This window comes from Paramormyrops kingsleyae, chromosome 18, assembly GCF_048594095.1.
Source record: "Paramormyrops kingsleyae isolate MSU_618 chromosome 18, PKINGS_0.4, whole genome shotgun sequence".
Lineage (NCBI taxonomy): Eukaryota > Metazoa > Chordata > Actinopteri > Osteoglossiformes > Mormyridae > Paramormyrops > Paramormyrops kingsleyae.
Window position 1 is genome coordinate 22609355 of NC_132814.1, and position 8681 is coordinate 22618035.

The 8681-nt window shown below is 43.8% G+C and overlaps 1 long non-coding RNA gene across 1 annotated transcript; it reads right to left on the reverse strand.

The window, feature by feature from the left end:
- Positions 1-1722: 1722 nt before the first annotated feature.
- On the reverse strand, positions 1723-8202 carry LOC111855219 (uncharacterized). Its single transcript, XR_002840828.2, has 3 exons — positions 8157-8202; positions 7431-7519; positions 1723-2149 (listed from the first exon to the last, which is right to left on the reverse strand). It is a non-coding gene; the product is annotated as an uncharacterized lncRNA (long non-coding RNA).
- Between the last annotated feature and the right edge of the window lie 479 nt (positions 8203-8681).

An 8681-nucleotide genomic window follows, 5' to 3' on the forward strand; every position in this document is an offset into this window, starting at 1 on the left:
AGGGTGTAGCGTGTCTTCGAAGAACAGACTAGTACTTCATCTGAAACAATATAATATATCTAGGGGCAGGGTGGTTCTTTCTGGGGTCCCATTAAAAAAAATCACTTCCTGGGGCCTCACCCTGTCAAGTGTAATGACTATTTGTGGCCAACTGAGGCCCTCAATCCTCTGTGGCCACATGCCAATGCATGGTTTAAATGGTGCTAAACACCACTCCTGCATATAACTCTATATTAACTATTAACTATATATGCTATTTTCTATTTATTTTCTGTTTAGACTTTATATTTTTAAGTTTTTTTCTAGTATTAATACACTATGCTAGGCCAATGCCAAATCAATGCAACGTAATTTCGTTCTGATGTGCACTGATGTGCATGTATGTTCTGAATGACAATAAAGTGCCTATTCTATTCTATTCTATTCTATTCTATTCTATATCTCTGATCCAATGTCTTCTGTTGAGAATATTTCACAGACATTACTGGGTACAACTTTTACTACACAGGAGTAAACTATAGAGTTCGTGTTTTGTTAACGGACCCGCTGATGTGTTTTCAGTAAATACCTCCAACGTGAGCAGAGGAGGACTAAGTACTGGAAAAGTTATAATTTTTAAGTTTCACCCACGCTCTGGTGTTTTTATTAAGGTTTCTTTTAATTGTGTTATTTAGGTTAGGTAGCCATTTTACCTGGAATGGGAACAATTACTGGAAATATATAATCTGCATATCACAGTTGTTGGTACTTTATGTCATGTTCCTCATGAAAATATTAATATTTTCATTTATTCTTTTTGGAATGGGAAAAGTGATTTAGATTTTGTTGAAAATGCAAAATGCAGACAACCGGCCATTTTAAAATCTGAGATCAGCAAAACATTTTAAAATCTGCCGTTTACTTTTTTGCATTAAAACTTTCTCTTCTCGTCATGGGACATTGAAGTATCCTGAGCAGCCAGCCTCTCCACATGACGTCGGCGCCTCTTACATCACACTTGGATACTCGGTGGGTATCATGGTTACCTCACAGCCCCATGGTTCTGTGGCCCTGTCCCCCTCCAGCTCTGTGCTGCGGAGATCACATGACATCTCCCCAAAATATCAGTACCTTTTTTTCCACTTCCAGCCTACTAGCTCTGAATCCCTCCCACAGTCCTTGCAGATGAATCACTAGATCTGGAATACCAGGTTAATGCACCCCCCCCATTAAGATATGCTCGGCATACTTCCAGTTAGGTTGGGGGCAGGGAGGCAATACCTTAGGCATGAAGGGTGGGTGGATGCATTTACCAGGCAAAGCTTGTTAGTCGTCTGGTTTTTCATCAAAAATAATGCAGGGATTAGTCATGATACACATCTCACTAACTTTTGGCATCTTATAGGAAACCTGGGTGGATTTGAAAAGTCCACAATGCTTGGAAAATATCTACTTAGCAGAAGCTTTTCTCTAAAGTGTTGTGCAGATGAGAAAGCAGGGTCATCCAATCTCTGGGGGTTAAGGTCCTTGTTCAAGGGCCCAACAATAAAATCTCTCTGCCGACTCTGGGATGAGAACTCGCGACCTCATGGTCACGAACACAGTCTAATCCACTGAGTCACACGCCACCTCCAAGGCATCGAAGGCAGAAGATGAAGGGGACAACAAGCAACAAGATTAGAATCAAACTCAAAGTACTTTTATTATCCTAGAGGAAATTGTTTGTAGTTACAGATGGCACAGTGCACAGATACATGAAAGAGAAAAACAGAAATACCAGATGTCACACGCAACAATTGCTATATAAAAATAAATTAATTAATGTATAAAGATGGTAATAGATTAAGTAGGTGATATGGAAACTAGGTTCTGTACTGTGGTAACAAAACATATTTTCTGGTCAATATTGCACAAAGATAAATAGGTATTAACAGAAATATTGCACTTGTGACAGGAGTGATTCACTGGTTGTATGATCAGATGGTCGTTAGAAGGAATGATTTCCTGAGGTGCCCAGTGGAGCATTTTATGTTGAGGACTCTAGGAATAAATGTGCTTTTCTGTCCAGCCACAGCAATGTCAAGGGGGTGAGCAGCATCGTCCAAGATGGACCGAAGTCTGGACAGCATCCTAATCTCCACCACAGTCTTGGTAATGTCCAGCTCCTCCCCTAGAACCAAACAAGCCTTCCTGATCAGTTTGTAGCATCTTTTGGCATCCACCACCCCCACGTTGCTGCTCACAGATCACATCCGTAACACGGTGTTGCAGACTCTGAATGACCTGGGCCTTCTCAGGATTGACAGATGGACTAAATCATTATAGCATTTAGTGTGCTATTGCAGAGCGTGATGAGCAGAGTGAAAAGCAGGATGATCTGATAGGAGGCCATCTTTATGGTAGCTGGGAGCTGAGATGACCACGATTTGATGGAACCTAAGAAGATTAATAATAATAATTTGTGGTGAACTTGTAGTGAAGTGAAGACACCGGAAAGCACAAGGAATATCTTTATCATAGAGGGTCTGGTGAGCCGTCCAGGCAAATATATCAAGATGTGTTGAGATACTAGAGGGATATTTAGTGCCAGGAGGAAAAAGGAGACATAAATCTGTTTGCATCAGCATTGCGATGATATGAGGAGATGAGAGGGTCCTGGGGTGTCGGGCCGCAGATTATGAAACAGGGGGCCCAAAATAGCCCTAGTAAACCGGTGACTAAATCCGATCTACTGGTCTGATGACCTGCCCAGTAAAATGTGTTTAGGGTGAGCGGTTCAGTAGTTCAGAAAGCAAATGTAGTTTAAATGGAGTGATGTCCGAAATCCTTTCTGTAGAATGAGAGGGAAACTGCAGACTTGGGAACCAGGAGAATCTACATCTCAGAGAGTAACCCAGGAAAGAGGCAGAACATTGTGTGTTCTGGACCCATGGGCGCCGCTGCCATTAAATCTGCGGGGGACGTGTCCCCCTCACGTTTCATAATTATTCATTTGGACCCCCCCCCCACATTTAACATAAAATATTAGTTTTATGCCAGTGTGTCCCCCCACATTCAAAATGCTTCTGACACCCCCGTGGCCTTCTAAAGCTTTGATAATACATTCTCAAGATTTTGGGGTTGCCGAAGGAGTTGCAGAAGTCTGATGGACATCTGGCCAGGAGATGCAGTAGCCAAAGTGAGATATGATATCTTTTAAGTGTGGATGGACCTCTTCACCTGGTTAGAGGTTGTTATGTGTTATTCATAAACAGCAATGCTAAGACATCAGCTAATTAAGCATGATGCTACGTTTAATTTGTGATGTGAACTTGTAGTAGGGTTAGGTATCTCCATCTTTGAAACGTTGAGTTGGGGGTGATGGTCAGTCATCCAGACTAGGATACACTGAGAAGGAGCAGGAGGAGAAGAGAGAGATATCATGTCAGCCATGTCAGCTGTCAGTGGGTGACAGAGACTGCACAGAGACTGTTTGGCAGCAGACTAAAAAGGAGGTCCAAAACAGTCCTAGTAAACCGGTGACTAAACTTCATCTACTGGTCAGATGATCTGCAGAATAAATTATTATTGTCCCATACATACTGCATTTATTCCAACATTCCTTGCACTGACATGCACTCTTGCGCACTTTCTACATTTAACAAACCACACACGCATGCTGCATGTCAGGGTTTTTCAACCAGTGTTGCGCTGTAGATGTATGTTATGGAAATGCGGTTTGCGGCCATCGCAGGGATCCGATTGCTGGCCACTTGCCGAAAATTACCGATAGATAGTTATGGAAGACGGATGGGTAGGATACAGAACCCGAGCAGGAGTAGAGAGGCAGGTTAGCAGAAAGACCAGAAACACGGGGGGGCGGATCTAGAAATTATGGCCTCCGTTATAATTTTATGATTCAAAGGCCCTTATCAAGTGTGTGGCCCCCTGAATCTGGCAGGGTATCTATGCCCCCCGACAGCCTTAGGTCAACAGTATAAGTGTTATTTGATTACCTCAAGCCAAATGCAAACATACTAAACAAACTCTCAAAGCAGAGTCCTTGGGACTCCAGCACTGTCAGGAAACTCGTGTTTAGTGAGATATGTTTTTTGTGGTTCATAAGTCATTTTGGTTGATTTTGACAGGCTGCACTTCATTCATTCATAAAGCAGTTTCCATTTGGTCATTGGTTCAAGTGCAAAAACACCTGAATATCTACCGGCCCGGAAACGAAGCTGATATGAATCTGAACACATTGTTATCCAGGCCAACGTGGCTCAGCCATTACAGAAGTACATTAGAAATTGTGGAGAAACTGGAAAGATTGACGGCAACGGCGCTGTTTTAGTCGATCAGTCAGTTATCGAGAACTCATAAAGCCTGGAGTTTTCATCAGAGGGATTTGACCTCACCTTACCTGGGGGAACAGGGCCAACAAACAAGGTTTATGAGTCTTTCCAACTGACAGCGAGCCTCAAGAACTCTGACAAATGGTCCTGTGACCTGAAGGTTACTGGTTTATGTCCCATGAGAAGCCTCCCCTCTGTATCCTTGTGAGACGTACTTAACTGGAATTGCTCCACTGAAATAACCAGCTATATATGCAGGTAACAGGCTGTCTTGAGTAAAACACCAGGTAAGCGATGAAATATTAAATAGTAATCAGTAATAAGGCTCCGGCTCTCCTTCTGACGCTGAAGCTCACAGAGCTCCAGAGGATCAAATGGCAGATGAAATGGCTCAGGAATTTCTGCTTCGGCTCTCTGGGGAAAATTCATCCCCCCCAGTATCAGCAATATTACTGGTGGTGTGGTGGGGGGGGGGCAGTTAAGTGTACAGTGTGGGAGCTGAATTGCAAGGAGCTTAACAGTCTCTATGGGACAGGAACAGGAAGCCTCCCGTGGTGGTTTGGGGGTTGGGGGGTTGGTGGGGGGGGGCGGAGGCGGTGGCATGTTACATGCAGCTAATAGCAACCGAACAGAAACACTGGGAAGAAGACCTTTCCTGAAGGACAAAACCAGTCCTTCCAGCTTTGTCCCTCACATGGCCAAGCAGCTCTCTGGGGACGCGATCATGCTATAGTACAACATCAGTATAATATACTTCCGGACAAAAAGCATGTAGGACTCCTTTATCAACAGAGCAGACACGTCTTACTTAAGCAGACTGATGTCAGTGTCAGGCCCCTGAGCGAGGCCCCTAACCCCCAATTGCTCCAGGCCCCTAACCCTGCTTTCTCACCTGTACGTCGCTTTGGATAAAAGCGTCTGCTATATAAATAAGATGTTAAATACTATATATCTACTAACATCACCGAGCCCATTGTCACAGAGTAATCCGTGCAACAGGTCGTCTTCTTTAAATTCCATTTTCAACTTTCGTTACTAAATGTAAACATTTTCTTACACGTTTATATGCTATTTATTACTTTTCATTTTGCATTATGACCAATATCGATGTCCCCCCCTCTGTGTCTGACCCGAGGCTGCAGATAACAATGCAGACATTCTGACTTTTGCGACTGACAGGCTCTCATGATCGGCCGCCTGATATCCAAGGGGGGGGGGGTGAATGGGCAGTCTGACCACATGGTGCTTATTTAAAACACGGGTACCAAGCCCAATCCACCTGGAAGACCTGTTCCTGGGTTACTCTGCCCACAGGAGATTATGTGAACATATCCCTGGCATTTAAACTCACTGACCCCCCCTCACACACGCACACACACTGTCCCGTCGCCCCTCTTTCCACCACAGGCTTTACTCTGGGATCCCTTTGAAGGTGCTATTTAAATGTGTGCGTGACACTCAGTCTCCCCCCGGGATGCTTGGGCCCACACATGACACACGTTTCACAGAGCTATCTGAGGACAGAGAACAGTTTCCCCACCACCCAAGCCCATATTTATAAACCCTATATCTATTACACGGAAAAGCCGTGTCATCCCACCATATTCCCCGCCCACCTCTACCCTCTTCAGGGGGGTGGGGCTCCCAATCACGAGATTCCCTGGCTGTGATTGGCCGGCGAGTGGTGGGCGTCGGCCACACGTCTGACTTTCATTGTTGGGCTGCCGGTGGCTGACAGAGGAATGCGACGGCCCCATTTGTCTCGCGCTCGGAGGCAGCTGACCTTGATGTGCGCAGCGAGAGTCTACAAAACCGAGTGCAGCAATAACGGTACCTACCATTAATCAGAGAGGATTCTGGGAGTCCTCTAAAGTCCTGGACCGAAGCCAGACCCCCATAAAGAGAGATATCTACTATAGTAGATAAGTTCTTAATCTTTATCAGCTGAGCACTTTCACTGGTGTCCAAAGCTAATGGAAAACAGAACATAAGCAATAAATGTCTGGCACAGGGGTAAAACGACAAGAGGAGCACTTATTGTCCTATTTGCGTAGGTTACGTAAAGCTTCACAACTTCTCAAAGCTAAATGCTACAACTAGATTCTAAAATGTCGAATGAATTTTATCCCAGTGTCCTAATGCAAGTATGTGTGTTACTTACATCTATGTGGATCTAATTGGCCAAAATGGTGACTGCTTGAATTTTCATTCACACGCTTTTTTATTATAATAATAATTGTAGCCTACTTGTTGTAATTCTCACTGGCCTTTCTTTTTTTTGTACAGAAAGGTCTTTATGAGGACAATCGAGAGCAGAGCATGCTAATACTTAGGGGACATAAATGACAGACAGAAAACCTAAGCAGCCACAGAGCCTGGTTTGTTAGTGACATTTTGCCACGTCCAGCCGGGCTATCCAATGACCTACTCCGTCATTGCCACCTTGTTTCGGATCGCGCCTTCAGGACAGGAACATAGCGGTTAGGGCGTGACACTTCGCGGAGACGTGCCCGCACGGCCGCTAGGGGACGCTCTTGGCAAAGTCCGAGGCGAGCCGCGTCTTTTGGCATTCGAATTCCTGTCCACTCCTGTTTACATGTTATGTAATGTGACAAGTTAATTTTGACTCATGTCTAGCGAGCTAATTAATCACTTTCATTAAAACAAAACCCATTCTGAATGTTTAACTAAATAGTTTATAAGCGGTAACAAGTGCAGTAAGTGACAGCGATATATTTATAATCCTTTCGTTTGAAAAAGTCACACTTTTATCTCTTAAAACGTCGAGTTTGTTTCAAATACTAATAGATAACTCCAGGTTTTACGACTTTTTAAATATGTTTATATATTATTTTATGTAATTTATTGTTTGATGGCGCCACCAAGTGGACATACTAGGAATCGCAAAACGCAGCTTCCCCGCGAGCCCGGAGACTCCGTCCTGCTGGGCATGAGGTGCTGGGGGGTAAATCTACGTTTGATTAATTTGGCCGGAGCGCTCCGCTAAGATTTGACCATATTTTGCCATGACTACATACAAACAAATCTTTAAAAGGCAAATATAAATAGCACAGTGCTGTCAGGAATGCAAACAAAAACCGGCCGCACAGCCGTATTTACCATATTAAGTCAAGGCGCAGGATCCCGGGTGGGTGACGCAAAGAGGCTCTATTCTCTGCCGCATAACAGTGACTCTCTGTATTCATCTGCTGGAAAAGGGGAGGAAAAGGGAGAGGGACAGTAATCAAACAAGGCGCCCTTTTACCTCAGTTTGTTAAATGAGGACCCTGGTAACGTTATCTTCAAATGGCATATTAGGTTAATCTGATCTCCTATTTCAGTACCTTTTTAGGGTGAATGTCAAGTTGGTCTTTTTTTTATTAGAAGAAATCGCTATACATTCTATTTTGGAAGAGTAAATGATTTCAAGTATTTGTGTATAGAAGTGCTAGACAACTATTGAAAAGCTAGTAATTTTAAATTTGTCAAATTCAGTGATTTTAACTAACTTTTTAAAGTGTTTTGCATGAACCTATCCCCAAACGAGACACGCCTTTAAACACGACTTGCCCAGTGTTATAAATGCCCTTCCTGTTACTCGACATTAAATTGGCTCATTAGACTTTGAACCGGACTACAAACTTCACAGTCTTTACATTGTGACAACACGCATTGTGTATTATGTCGACGTTTTGTTTAAAGAACATTATACGCGGAATCACGCTTGTATGGTTTATTGGTTGAGTGCGCTTGTTGGGATGTGAGGTATTTACACCCATCGTAAGAGTCAATGAAAGGTGCTGTAGTACACAACAATAAAGGTACACAGAAACCTCATTAACTTACAGGCTCGCTTCTGCATCTTTAAATATGGGGACAGTGAGGCACCCCCCCCACCCCATCCCCGCACCCTGGCCTGTGCAGGTGGGTCGGCTAATTAATTTATTCATGTATTCTAATACACCCGGGCCATACACAGGCAATTACTAGCCTGGCCCTCTCCGTCTTCTGGAGCACGTGTCACTTGGCAGCAAGCCAGGCTTAAGCTGATGCATATTCATGTCTAGCTGGGCTAGTGGGCGCTTTGTTAAAAGCTGGATTTTCCCTGGTAGCCTGATTTACCGCGAGCGCCAGTGTCGCAGTGTTTCTGGCTCAGAGTAAGGAATACTTTTCCATAAGTGCTGGATGGTGTTACTGATTGACGTGTGCGACATTTGCATGGCTGATGAATTACTGTAACAATGCCACAGTGGCGTAACAAGTTGTAAGTTGTCTGAAAATAGCAATTAAATAAATCGCAAATGATAGTACTAAATAAAAGTAGTAAATAAATGAACGAGACAGACAGTGGCATTTGCACGGCTGATAATT